The following is a 15828-nucleotide window of genomic DNA, read 5'->3' as shown; positions in this document are numbered from 1 at the left end:
CTCTATTTTCAGTTTCAATTACGAAAATATAAAAAAACCTTTCGATAAAATTTGAATAACAACATTAAAATTCATGAAAAATATTCAATTTCCATTTTGGAACTTCAACCTGCTGCACATCCACAACTGGTGACAAAAAAAAAAATTTTCTCACATATCCCAAAATGTCAATTAGAAACTTTTTTTTTTTGCCAATTCAAATTCATTTTTCCTTTTATTTTAGTTTTTTTTTATATCATGCTTTAAAAGTGTAACTGTGAATCGATATCCGTACCTTTTTTTTTCATTTCATATATTTTTTTTGGTTCCATAAAATTAATTCCATTGTGTTTTGCAATGAACGCATATCGCATACATAGACTATTCCGGGAAGCACAGTCTTGTCATTAGGATATGGATAAGTCGCAAGGGCATGGTTACGTCGCTGGAATACCGGTACGTTGGTAAGACATAGCTCGGTCGCTAGGACATCGCTACGATGTTGTGTTAAACATAGACGTAAAGTTGCCCTGACGACACTATGCAGAATGTGCTGAATAGCACAACTTGACCGTTAAGGCTTCTTTATCTGGCTGTGATAACGACAAGTCTAAGATTGCCCAGATAGCATTTCGCAGACTGTTCTGAGTAGCACTACTTAGTCGTTAAGATATCTTTATCTGACTGTGTCAATGGCAAGACAGGAAGATGCTTTGACGACACTATGTAAACTGTGCTTATCTAGTTTTGTTAATAGCAAGACTAAGATTGCCCTGACGACATTGTTTAGAATGTACTGTGAAGAATCGCTTATTCATTAGGGTATCATTATGTTGCTGCCTTAAAGACAGTCGTGAGGTTGACCTAAAGGCATCAAGCAGACTATTCTGAGTAGCACAATCTGGTCGTTAGGGCAATTTTAACTGACTGTGTTAGCGGCAATACATGAAATTGTCCTGACACCGTGAAGACTGTTCTGAGTAACTTAGTCAAATCAAAACTTATTTGTTAGATCTTTAGGTTGCTGTCAGTTTCGACAGCCAAACATTTAATTTACCCTAACTTGCTGCTCGGGACGGCACAATTTCTATTAAAATTTATGTTGACAATTGTGTTTTTTTTGATGATGGCAAATGTATGGCGATGACACAAATAAATTTTAAAATTGCTTACAACTTGCATGTGACACATTGCAAAACACAAATGGATGTAAAATTTAAAAAAAAGATTATTATTTATCTAGAAAATTGGAAAAATGCAAATTTTTCTCCATTTTTAGGAAGGAGAAATTATAGAGATAGGGAATGAATTTTATAGTCATAGACAATAATACAGTCAAATCATCATAATTGAAGACAGTCATCATAAAACACATAAAATTTAACCTGAAAGGATGCTTATGTGAATATTTATTAATGTATAACATCAGATTAAATGAGAGCTTACAATGAAAAGTCAGCTATAGATCAGCATGACATAAATTAGAAATGAGAATCTTATGAGAATAAGAAATGGAAGTATTTATACATGGTTGATTATTGAATTCAATTATCGAGAATCTCAATGAGTTGGAAGAGCTTAAGTTTGTATCGGAATCGTTAATAACTTCAACAGATTCTTATTCCTTGATTATGAAGTAAGAAAGGGAAAAAGGAGCAACTTTCTATAAAGGAAATTATTAAAAAAGTTTATTGTTTTTGCTGCAAATTTATGCAAACTGAAGTCGATGGTCAATAGCATTAAGTTTTTCATGTAGACACATTAAATAAAAGACGAATTATTTAATATTCGAGCTCATTTAGAACTTAAAAACTGCAATAATTCAAGATTCAAATTCTTTCAAATTTTCATTATTCAGTCCAACAAACATAATAGTTGCGTTGGAAAATGGCTGCTCATCGCTATTTTTCTATTTCCGAATGCCGGCGTCCAGCGGCTACTGCCGATTTGGCGCTTACCGGTACCGGCATGAAAACTGTACAACTCAGCAACTATATGTTGGATGCTTATCCTAATAGAGAGTTTACAAGCTCATTATCTGTTAGGTTTAGGAGTCACCCAATATCTTGCTTGCTACTAGGCATTTACTTGTTTGACACTCCCAAGTAGAAGTCATTCAGTTCTACCAGAACTACTCATGTTCCTAACAGACATAGGACATGCCCTTGAGAGCTTACTTATCTTAAATATACTACATATGCTCTACATTGTGCCATTAAATCATTTTGTCATATAAAATCCATCCTCAAAATCTGCACTTAACTTCAAGTTGCATCTTTTCTGCTACAATAGATTTAATAGTTCAACAGACCAGCTTTCTGAAGTTTTTTAGAACAGAATAATTTGGATTTTATTTGCTTTAACCTCTCTTAGTGATAATATATCTTCTATACTCGTTAACTTCTCACATAAATTTCATAAAAAAGCTGCAAAAAGTTGCAAATATATTTAAAATATGCACTTGAAACTTCTTTATTTTACGGATCAGAGGAAAAATGAGTTTTACAAACTATTCAGCACATGGAAAATTCAAAAAGTTGGGGTAAGCTCGATTGGGTCACATTGAAGAGTTGTCCTTTTGGGAATCATCCCTAGCAGGCAAAGAGTGTGCTCTCAAGACCATAGGAAGCTTGAGATGCACAGATTTTAAAAAGCTAGAAAGAAACTAGTGCTCATGAGTTCGAATCTCCAATTAATACCAAAATATTGTTTACCTGTAGCTCTTATTTTTCTTTTTGCAAACTAAGTCGGATCTCGAATTTTTAAGACGCAATGCTCAAAACGGTGACCAGTGACCGTTTTATAGTGATGAAATATGCTTATAAAATGTACAGTTTTGATCATGGATTATCAGAGCTCGAAGTCGATTCGGATTTTGTATGGATTCAATATGTAATTCGAGTCAATTTCGAGCTCTGGCAGTCAAGATATACCATGACACTGCAGTAGGTTCTAGAGAATTAGAAGTGGCCAGGACCGACTTATATAACAACAATCAACCATGTAAAATGATTCCAACTAGTTTAAAGCCATTTTTATATCTCATCGAGATTCATCAAATTAAAATAAAATGAAAGAAACTTTTAAAAATTCTTGACATTTTGTTCTCACTTCATATTTCAATTAGAAATTTTTAGATGCTTATTTTTTACATAAATTTCCCTTCATATCAGCCAAACAAAACACAACAAAAGCATCTTTCTCTCTTTCCATTAGCATCATGCTCATATACAGCTTCCAATACTGCAAAAATACATTTTTTTTTTATTTCCAAATTTTTTTCCTCCTTTCTGCTTTACTTTTGCAAGAATAAAACCTTTAATATCTCTCTATCTCTCTCTCCCTTCCCTTACTCTATGCTTTTTTCCAAAACTAAAACCGCAAATCTCTATCATAAGACTCTTAATGCCTTTTGTGAATGTGTTTGTGTGTTTATGGTATTTAATGCCTTTGCATGTTAGTCAGCTGACAATTCCTGCTTTTATTGTACTTTCCATAAATCCTAACCTAAAAATAATTTTTATAAAAAAAAACGCTTTTTGATGCTTTTAAATGAAAAACTTTTGTGAAATTGAGATTTTGTCACGCTTTTGCTATTATTTTTGGATCATGCTAAATATTTTTGCTTCCTTGCTTCAAAAGTCTAAGCCAAAAAACAGTAATGTGTTTAAATTATAACAAAATTTTATAACAGAAAAACTTTATACTTTTTTTATATAAATCACAGCATCAAAATATAAAGCATTCAACACTCCTCAGCATCCATCTCACACATTAAACTAAAATTTTAAATTTTAAAAAAGTGAATTAAACACAAAAAATTTATAAAATGAAAAAGTACCAAATGCGACGAAATCAAATGTAGAATCTTCGAGGTTTTCACTTATAATTGATGGAAATTTAATAGAAAAATTCCTTTTTAGGATCGTTAAATCACAAAATATACTCGATGAGATGATGTAATGTCTCAAAATCATTTTGCGAACTTTTTTTTTTATCTTTTTTCATTGTTTTTCCACTCCTGTGAAAAAGGAAAACAGAGGAAAAAATTTTTCATTCTTTTCTATTTTCTCTCATTTTCTTGATCTTAAAGAAAATTGTATTTTAATCCAACACGAGCCGAAATTCATTTTGTTGCGAAATTCAGTCTTGGGCTTTTTTCACTCAATTTTTTTTAATAAACTTTTCTTTTCTCTGTTTTTTAAAAAAAATTGTTTTGACTTTGTTGGGATGGGGAGTTGGTGGAATTTAGTTGAGTAAGAATTGGTTGAGGATTAATTTGGAATTTTGGATTGAGGATTTCAAAAATTTGAATTTTTTAAATTTTTGAGATTTTTTAAAACTTTAGAATTTATAATAAATTTGAATTTTTTAAAAGATTAAAATTTTACAAGAATTCAAGTTATTTTCAAAAAAGCGCAAACTTTCAAAAATCCAAACTTTTCCAAAAAAAATTTTTAAAATTTCAAAATTTATCTTTTTAAAAAGATTTCAAATTTTTAAAAATTTCAAAAATTTAACCCAATTCTGAATTCTGAAAATTTCAAACATTTCCAAAATTCAATTTTATTAAAATTTCAACTTTCTTAAAATTTTTCAGATTTTCAAAAATTAAAGTTTTAATTTCGAAAGGCTCTCATTTTTTAATAACCAAAAATTTCATGAAGAAAGCTTAAATTTTCAAAACTTTGAGCTCATTTCAAAAAGATCTGATTTAAAAAAATTTAAAGTTGTTTCAAAAAAGATCAAAATGTTTCTTAAAATCCAGCGATTTTTGAATTTTTTTAAACTAATTCATTAAAGTTAGGATAAGATTTTCTTAAAATTCAATATTTCGCTATAATTTTAAATTTTCAGAAATCAGAATTTTTATTTCATAAAAGCTTCAAAAGTTTTATTTTTTCTTAAAAAGTTCAAAAACTTGAAAATTAAACTATGAATTTTGAAAGATAAAATTTCAATCAGAGTCAAAAGTTCAAAATCTTTTAAGAATTTCATGTTTTTCCTGGAATTAAGCTTTGTTTTAAAAAGGTTTAGAATCATTTTAAAAGATTCAAATTTTTTCTAAAATCTTAAAATTTGTAAAAATTTCTCAACATTTAAGACATAATTCCCAAATTCCCCGTCCAACCCCAAAGCATATTTTCATCGTTTAAATCTGATGATGGGTAATTCTTTCATACTTTTTATCTCTAATGTTCCTCATCCAATAAACTTTTCTCTTTTCTGTGTTGAATCCAGTGAGAAATCTTTTTCTTCTTAAATTGATCTAAATTTATTCAATTTTCACATCGTGATTTAATAAGCCTGTGAAAATATACTCGTGACTTCATGAAATTACCCAATTGAGAATTCCTCAAAATCGATAATTCAGTTTGAATTTACTTAAACCTAGACAGGCTCGTGTTGCTCTACGCAATTTTTTTTTTAATAAATTTTTTTTTTTGCTTTTTTGTTTCTTTTCATCAGCTTCTAAACTGCCAACATTATTGTACATATTTGTTGCTATAAAAAGCATCGTATACCTTCCGAATATTAACCCGGATTTGTAGGATAATATAATTTTATCCCTTCCTCTCTCTCTCACTCTCTCACTCTCTCACTCATATTCATGGGCCCACATATGATTTCGGCTGAGGCTTTTCTGTGTGTTGGGTGGGACTAGGAGAAAGGGAATTACGTGAGAGAGTAATCTTAAAAATATGAAAGAGAAATATATATACATAAAATTGAAATCGTTAAGGATGTTGACATTTGAACAATTTATTGTATATCATGACATATCGTTATGGAGAGCAATAGAAAGTTTATAAGAAACTCAAATATTTTATTTATTTATATGGAAAAAAGAGAACTTTTTGATTCGTTTCTGGGAAACGAGATGATGATGAATATGTGTAAGGGAGGTAGTCAGGGAAGTACCCGATCTTCCCCCACCGTCTCTGGTTCTCCCTTTTTTTGTCAGATAATTTAAAAAATCTTTGTACTCAATATTTCAAAATAATAAACAGTCGCCGCTATCCTTGTAACATTTACTGACTACACCCCTGAATAGATGTACCTGGGATTTTATATTCTGCTGAAATCGAGGATTTTTTTTTTGATGTTTAACAAAAAGTTTCTGAGAAAAACATTTTTCAAATTTGTAGAATAAATAAGATAAATTTACTTTTTTTCTTAAGAATTCTAATATTATGAGAGTATTTTGAATCTGCGTAGTAATTTTATTGATCCAATGGTGTTGGAATCGGATTCTTGTAATGACCTACCAACGGTGTATCATTGGAGTCAAGGATCAACGGAATAAGGGAATACAGAAGTAAAAGGGGAACAGAACATGAATCATTTATATTTGAAACTTTGCTGTGTAGTCGAATAACCTCCTATAGCTCAGTGGTAGGAACATGCAACAAAAAATCATGAGACATGGGTTCGAGTCCCACTCGAGATCCAGTATTCAGAGTTAAAAAAAGATCAAAAAAGTCCACTCTATGGAATGATGATTTCATGTTTCGGTACCTAAGTTACACACTGAAATACTTTCCACATTCCATCTACTTTCCACATTCCATCTACAACATTAATGGATACGTTAGACTTACTTGCTGCAGAAATGCTACAAACAGTGGAGGTGGACTAATGATATTCATCAAAAAGAACATCAAAATAATCAATGCTCAATATCATTCAACAACATTTGAAAGAATTTCTCTAGAAATTCTTGTAGAAAACACCAAATATTCAATTCTATCTTATTATAGACCTCCTGAACCAAGTAATCTAGTAAATTTTTTTGATGACATGGAAAATGAATTAAAACAAATAATTGGAAAAGTAATTCTCTTAGGAGATATAAATATTGACAAAAAGGCAATTACAAAAGATGCTAAAGAGTACAGAAACCTGATGGATTCTTATCTTTTGGAAGTAGTTAATGATTGTCCAACAAGAAATGCTAGCAATAAAATAATTGATCATCTGGCATGCAACTTCAACAATGCTGTTCCGATTGAAAATTTCACTATCCATAATAGTCTATCAGATCACAATATGATTGTTAGTGTTTTCAACGATACGAAAATAAGAAAGAAATGTATCATAAAAGAATTTAAACATATCGACTATACCAAAACTAAAAAAGACTTATCAAAAGAACTTAGTAACTCAAATATTCTAAAAGAGAAAAATCCTAACAAAATAGCTGCCTTCATTACGGATACGATGACAAAAGTGAAACAGAAAAACACAAGAACATTTAAATTTAGAATTCGACAAGAGTATGACGAATGTCCATGGTTCAACCTTAAAGTAATTCAAATATTAAAGAAAAAACAGTCCATTGCAAGGAAATTCAGAATTTACAGGAGCCAGCTCTACAAATGGAAGTTAGTATCCCTTGCAAAAAATGTCAAAACAACAATTAAAAATGAGAAGAAAAAGTTCTACAACGAGAAATTGTCAACACAGAATCCTAAAGAAATGTGGAATAACATTAATGGTCTACTAGGTAGGAATAAAAAAAATAAAATTGATGTCATAAAAATCGATGGTGACCCAGTATTCAACGAATCTATTTTGGCAAACAAATTCAACGAACACTTCATTAAAAGCGTAAAAGAAATCATCGCATCTAAAGCCCCTGACTACAGCAAAATAGACATTCCATATGCTCCCAAAACAATGTACTTGGACGATGTAGGTGAGGATGAAGTTATTATGGCTATTATGACACTTAAGAATAATGCCTCTCCTGGTATTGATGGAATCTCATCTAATGATGTTAAAATAATGAAAGACGAACTAGTGCCGGTAATATGTCATCTAATCAATTCCATGTTCCGGACATCAATATATCCAGATATCTTCAAAGTGGCAGTAGTGATTCCAATCAACAAATCTGGTGACATGACAAATATGAAAGATTACAGACCCATCTCAATATTGCCGACATTCAACAAGATAATTGAAAAAATTCTATACAATCGAATATACAATTTTGTGGACGAACAGAAAATCTTGTACACCCACCAATTTGGATTTAGACGAAAAAGTAGTACAGAAACAGCTGCCTTAGAAGTGACCTCGAAAATCAGAACAATTATTGATCAAGGAAAAATAGCATCAACAGTATTCATGGATATTACAAAAGCATTTGATACTGTGAATAGACAATTATTGATGAATGTCTTGTATAAATATGGTCTTAGAGGTACAATATTGGAGCTACTTGAAAATTACATGAAAAACAGAAAACAAATCGTCAAAGTCAACAAATCATGTAGTATTGCTTTAAACATAGAGACAGGAGTAGTGCAAGGCAGCACATTGGGAAGTCTCCTATTCATCCTTTTTATTAACGAGATAAGTATGCTAAAAACCATAAATGGATCTATTGTTATGTTTGCAGACGATATTGTGTTGATTAACGAACATCGGAAGAACGAAAAAGTAGAGCTGAAGATAATAAAAGATATGAACATCATCCTTAACTACATTGAGTCCCTAGGATTGGTTATGAATATGAGCAAGACCATGTACATGGTTTTTCACTCAACAAACACAACATATTATGATGACCAAGAGATTAAAGTCAATGTCAATCAAACAATACAAAGAACATATTCATACAAATATCTTGGTCTTCACTTGGATCCAAATCTCAAATGGAATATGCATGTTGAACATATTGAAAAGAAATTATGCTTTGCGTCGGCCGTATTATGGAAATTCAAAAACTTAATTCCACGAAAAGTCAAAAAGAACATCTATTTCGCATTATTCCAATCACACCTTCAATACATGATTCAGGTTTATGGATCTGCATGCGACAATATCATCAAGCCGATACAGCTAATCCAGAACAGAGCTCTTCGCAACGTCTTTGACATAGACAGACTTGAGAGCAAAGTCAACATGTATACCCACTTGGTCGAAAATTGTCTGCCTATAAGAGCCCTACATTTCGTCAACACAGCGTGTTATATATACGGTAATATTCATAAACTAATTCACACAAATCTCGTTCTAGATAGAAGTAAACCAAGAGGCAGAAATTCAAGAAATCTTCAACAAGCACTAGTCAAAACTAATTATGGCAAAAAGGATATCCTGTCCATGGGAGTTGGCATTTTTAACAGCATCCCGAAAGAACTGCAAAGTCTCAAGACGATGTCATCGTTTAAATGGGCGTTAAAATGTCACGTGAGAAATGAGACTTTCATGTCAAGATGTTTCAATAGCACTTATTTCAAGGAAATTTCAAATAATTCTTAAAATGAAATCAAATAGGACATTCATAATATCTTTAAAAGCTAGGATAACACTTTTCATTTGAAACTTTTAATTTATTTTATATCTTAAAACTGCTACTGTAATATTTTTAATCTCTAGATATATGTATTATTCTTCTAATGTTTAAACTTAAATTAATGTCACCCTTTGTAGACCTAAAAAATTGTAATTAGCCAATAATTTCCAAGAACTTTGAAGTTTCTTCAACGGCTTTATGCCACTGAAACTTAAGTAATATAAACTTCTGTAATTTATAACGTTGATCAAAGGTTTTTATGCCTTTTTAAGTGTAACTTAGACACTTAAATCGGCTTTTCCTTTGTTTGAAAAGAAATATAATAAAATAAATAATAATAATAATAATAAATACGGCAATTCATGAATTCAAAACTCAAAATAGAATCTTTTGTATCAGTTTTGCAATCTAATTTCGGAAATGGTCTTAAACCTTACCAAATTAAATTTAGGCGCTGCATTTAAGGAATCCCGAAGTCTCGATCTCGACAAATTCTCGAGACCGTGACAGAAACTTCCCGGATAGTCTCGGACTCGGCGGGAAGTCTCTATCTGAGGATTCTCAGTCTCGACTTCAGGAACCCTTAGCAACCATCTTTCAGACGAGGTGATTTGAACTCTCTCTATCGTTTAAATAACTTATCATGGAACATTGTTTGGAATTTAGCAGAGTGTGATATCGCAATTAAGTGATACCAAGAGATGATATGCACTTGAAATTTGTTAAGACCATCAAGAAAGACACCAATATTCCCAATCTCCTGGAATATCATCATATTATACTTTACTACACCTGCATATTGTCTACCTTTACTAAGAATCCAAACCTAATATCCCATTTCAAGCCACCAAATCCATATTGTCTAATCAATTTTCCTTTACATAATAAGCATCAACATAAGTTCCGCCAGTATTTCATTCATTTCCCAAAAGCCCCACACAAAATAACTCTTTTGTTAATAATGAAATGAAAACGATGAAAAGAGAAAAATATGACAAAGAAAAACTTCGACAACATACGTAAAGAATTTCATAGGAGACACAGAATTGCTTGATTCAATTTCATTATTATTTTATTATATCGCTTTTGTCTCGTTCTGTTACTGTATCATCCACCATACATAATACAATAATATTGTTTATATTGAATAAGATAAATTCAATATTTTCAGTTCTGTGCTGTTCTGTTGTGTTACAACACAAAAATTCAGCCACAATGAGCCATTTATAAATGAAACATGTGTATGTGTAATCTCCATTCAAAAAAAGAAATACTGAGAATGATGAAAAAGTTTAGGAATATTGAGGATTCGGTGGAGTGGTGTTCGTAAATGATGTGAGGGGTCCGTTTACTTACTACTAAGGATTCCCGAAGTCTCAGTCTCGATAAATTCTCGAGACCGAAACCAAGACATCCGGAAAGTCTGGGTCTCGGCATCGGGAATCCTTGCTTATTACGAGCGCTCTTATTTGGAACGCCTTGAGATTTTGTTGGTTTTGGAAGGCGAATGGGAGGGAGTCAAAAGTAGATGTTCCGCGTTTTTAGATATGTGAACCCTAAACAGCAAAACTGTAAGATTTTTAAATACTTCGCAGGCTTAATCAGAGAATTCTGAAATTCTAAGCAGTCGAAGAAAGCTGTTGGTAGGCACAGTGTAGGACTTGGTATTGGCAATTCGCAAGTGACAGCCAGCGATAAAGCCAGCTTAAGACGTCAACTGAGTAGACCATAAGTAAGGGGATTCCTAGTGGGAATCGAACCTATGTTCTTGAAATATTTGGTTTCATCATCTCAGTCCCACAGGTGTCGAATGTTTTATACTCTGAAGCTTAGCAAAATGCCAACTTAATCATTCAAATCCCGAGTGGACAACTTGATATAATATCTTGTTATTATCTAGACTGGACCTAAGGTCGACTAATAACATTTTCTTCGAAACGTTCAATAAAATTTGCCTTTGGTCGACCTTAAGTCTAACTAATTACCAAACATTATGTCAAGTTGTCCACTTAAAATGCCTCAAATACCTCTTAGTACCCAAACATCATTTATGAACCCCCCTCAATATAAAATCAATAAAAAATTTACAAAAGTCCTCGTGTTATTGATCGAGGGACTTAAGACGCATTTTTGTCCCAGCGATCAGTAATTGATTAACAAGTCACTTGCAGATCTAAAAACCAAGATCCAGTAAGTTCCAGGTTACTTCCAGACCTAAAAACCAAGATACAGTAAGATCCAGTTCACTTCCAGACCAAAAAACCAAGATCCAGTAAAATCCAGGTCACTTTCAGATCTTAAAAACAAGATCCATATAAAACTTCCACAAATTTAAGAACTTCATCATTTAACGGATTTTTATAATTCAAATCTCAAAACGGTCAAAAAAAATTCAAACATTGTTCTGTAAACACTGTAAAAACATCGACAAACATTGAAAAACACTGTAAAACAATGAAAAAAACGTGTTGTTGTTTTTGTTGTTGTTGTATTTGAAAATGAAAAACTGTTAATTATAGTATTTATGCGTTGATTTGAAACTTCTAGCATCCCAATAACTTGAGTATTAAAACCCAGAAACATCATTTATCGAATCTCGCCCAGCCGAACAAACGAACGAACAAAGTCAATATAAAATCAATAAAAAATGTTTCAAAAATCTGGATTTTTCTTTTACGATTCGCTTTCCTTTCTTTTGAAGCACAAAGAACCAATAAAATATTTTTTATACTTTTTGATAAACATCTTTGGATAAAGTTTCATATTAAATGAATTGTTTGGATTCCCCAAATTTTCAACAAATCTGATAATGTATGATACGTACATGGTCCCGAAACTTGCTCCCATGGGACTATATGGCATGCTTTATACCAAATTTAAAAGAAAAAATAAAAGTTTGGATTTTTTATACTTTTTTTTAAGGTTGTCAGATTATTTAAAAAGATATTTAAGATATGATTCATTTATGGTAGATGATTTTACGAGCACAAGGTATGGGTAAGCTTTACATTTTTGAGGGGGATATAAAAGTTTTGGTTGGATATTTTATTTTATGAATAAAAAGATATTTTATGCATGAATAACTTAGTCATGTGTAGTAAGTTAAACGAATTTTGTATGGGAATGTTTGAAAATTAGGTAACGCAGTGGTTAAGGTAGTGATGGACAACTTGTATGGTGGACAAAATGTTTGGGAATGCCATGAACCGTTTGCCGTATGCATTTTCGGTCGAGGCTAATCTCCAAGGTATCCCGTGAATTTTAAATGGTTCCCCACCACTAACTTAAGGAGTCATGCCAAAATCCTACTAACAGGGCCATATTCAAGGTGTATTTGACCCCCACTACCCTACCACTAACTCAGAATCAAATTTCCCAACCTTAAATTTCATCTAAATCCTCGATTTCAAACCTATTGCTCATTTTAAGCATTAAAACTTTACCGGATGAAAGTCATACCTGCTGAATATTTTACTAGCTACAAGCTTTTAGTATTTAACTTCATTTATTTGCAAGTATAACTTATTCATGACCTACATACATTTATTTATACATACTACCAAAAACATAAATAGCATCCAATAAAGTCAATGAAATATCACATGCTGAGTATATTAATAGCAATATATCGACTGTAGATATGAAATTGGGTATAAAAGGAATTCCAAGAATTGATTTCAACATGAATTGGAATTTGATTCTTGGGACAAATTTTGGAAATTCTTATAAAATACTATAATAAGGAATGAGCATACTTACTTGCTTACTTCGATGGTGTGATCCAGGACCTCCCACAATTGTCGCTTGAAGCTGGCTCTTTCACTGCCTTCCACTTGCCAATTTCCAATATCAAATACTACACTATGTGACAATGAGCATACTCACTTAAGTAAGCATAATTATGACTCAATCACTATGCAGATAAGTGCCTTGTTGGTCAAATAAGTAAGGTGTTCGACTCAAATTTGATATGGTTAACCCGAGAGTCGCTAGTTCAAATCTCAGCCATATCCAAAAATTGTCGTTTTTTCAATTGTCGATTGAGCCTGAGCCTAAGCATGCTCAATTTCGTGAGTAAATACTCTCAGGTATGCTCTGTGACTGCATCACTGATACTAAGCCTTAATTCATCCTTTCAACATTCACCTCAAAAAGCTTATTTTCGCAACAAATTCTCATGAAAACATTTTCGCAATGTTATTGACAAGTCTTTTCGTCTATCATCATCAATACATTATCATACATCAATTCTAATAATTGATAAACTGTCAGCAAAATGATGAGTAAACCAGCAACAAAATAAAGAATAATAAAAATTGCAAAAAAAAGGAACAAAAAATTTCACTTTAAGCAAATTGTGATGAGACTTCATATTGTGTCTGTACATTTTACTGTTTATTTTCAATATCCATTTTATAAATGGTATTTCGCATGTGCCGCAAGCATACGAAAATAATAAATTGATCAAAAAAAATAATACAGTAAAAATTTTTTTTATTTCCCTCAATAGAGACACGAAAAGGCGTAGTAAAATGGGGGGTCGTTCAGTTATTACGTCGAGGTGCATGGTGCGTATGTGCTGAATTTACTTCCGCGGAAGATTATTCCGGGGAATTTTCTTCCACAGAGTGTTCCGTCGGCTCCATGCACTTCTCCCAGATGTCTCAGTGGCAGAATGGTTTCGTACTTCGATGTCTAATTATTGTGATACCGACCAAGCGGTCATGAATTCGAGACTCGACTCAAAACCTTTTTCCTGTCTTTTGTCGAATCAGACTTACTGACTACTTCGCTTCGTTCAGATCGTTGTGATCCATTCATGGCCATGACCTCCCACAGGAGTCGCCTGAAGCTGGCTCTATCGCTGACCTTTATTTGCCAATCATATGCATTTCGAATCTTATGAGTTGAAATGCTGCTCACAGCGTCACTTTGTAGACTTAACACAATAAAGCTTATATGAGTACTTCTGCGATGTATGGAAGTACAAGGTCCCCCAAGAAAGGAGGGGGTAGGTCCATCATCTGTCCTTTTTCGAATCATATGTAGTGGAAGACTTAAGACAATAAGCTTATAATAGTGACTCTGCGATTTATAGAAGTACAAAGACCCCCTAAACGGACAAGGGGAAGGGGGGGGGGGGGGTCCAGATATTCATTTTTTTTGCGTGACATAACAAGTGAACGACCCCATTGCGTTTGTTTATTTTAACGAAAATATATGAGTACTTAGGGATTTTTTATTCATCGAAGAACTTCATTACGATATGTCATGAAAACATCATAAATGTCAATCATAAAAGGAAATCAATTGAGATATCGCTAGGAAAAAAAAATTTTCTAAAAAGTCTAAAAAGCGTTTCATTTCCTCTTCATTTTTCTCCTTATTCTTCTTTGCTTTCACTTCTCTTTCATTTCTACTCTATACTAATGAATAAATATCCTTTTTTCATGATAATCTATATCTAACTCTTATAAATACTAATACTATGTACGTCTAACAATGTCAAAAAATTTTCTAATTGAATTGTTGATATAAACTATGAATATTTTATGGAATATTATGATTATTCATTATTTTTATTATTTCACGTCAAATTTAGAATGGCTTATCAACAAGCTCTCGAATAAAAAAAGCTTTTTTGCATAAGCTCGATGCAGTATAATATGTATACATATGAGATAAAAACATATCTGTTTCTAATTTTTTTATCGTCAATTTATTCATATCTTTTCATATGAATTTTAAGCACCGTAATGAGGTAGAGCTGAATTTTTGCTGAGTTTTTGTTAATTTGATGGCGTTTTGGTTGATTTGGGGAATTTTGTATGAATGTTTGGTAGATGATGTTGGCCACAAACTAGGTCATTCAATGATTATTCAGCAAACATCGCTGAAATGATCGTATTCAGCAAAAAAGACCGAATTCTGCGAACTCATCAAATAATGTTAAATTCAGCTAACTAAAAATTTAACACTTAATTCAAAAAACGGCGATTAATTCTGATTATTTAGCAAAAAACACTGAATTCAGCTTATGAGACTGAATTCAGCAGCTAATGATGGTGAATTCAGATTACTTGACAAATTATGCTGAATTCAGCTACATCAGCAAATTATATTAAATTCAGCATTCACAACAAATATTGTTGAAAGCAGTTAATTTGGCCAATTATGCTGAATTCAGTTGTTCAGCAAATAATTTTGAGTTCAGCTTAACAGCAGTTAATTCTGAATTTGGCTTATTTAGCAAATAACTCTGAAATTTGCGTTTTCAGCAAACAATCCTGAATTCAGCTACCTTGTAATAGCGCCGAGTTCATTTTACTCAGCAAATAATTCTAAATTCAGTTTATTTAACAACTACTGCAGAATTCAGCGAATACAGCGAATTCATCTAAATTTGCTAATTCAGCAAAAGATACTAGACAGCTTGAATGCCAAATAAGTTAATTCAGCAAATAAACTCATGAATTCAAATTCGTTAAAAACACCGATTTAACCAAATTCAGATTTATTGTTTAATTGAGCAAATTAATTGC

The 15828-nt window shown here is 32.0% G+C and overlaps 1 protein-coding gene across 8 annotated transcripts in view; it reads left to right on the top strand.

Moving 5' to 3' along the window:
• The window catches only part of Ca-alpha1T (Ca[2+]-channel protein alpha[[1]] subunit T), a 179530-nt gene that overhangs the window by 91457 nt on the left and 72245 nt on the right, over positions 1–15828 (top strand). The gene's annotated exons all lie outside the window — the stretch shown is intronic.

Source organism: Chironomus tepperi, unplaced genomic scaffold (assembly GCF_022539635.2).
Source record: "Chironomus tepperi strain 1889 unplaced genomic scaffold, CSIRO-AGI_Ctep_v1 contig_472, whole genome shotgun sequence".
Classification (NCBI taxonomy): domain Eukaryota; kingdom Metazoa; phylum Arthropoda; class Insecta; order Diptera; family Chironomidae; genus Chironomus; species Chironomus tepperi.
Note: the sequence above shows the minus strand (reverse complement) of the source record. Positions and strands in the feature narration are given on the sequence as shown.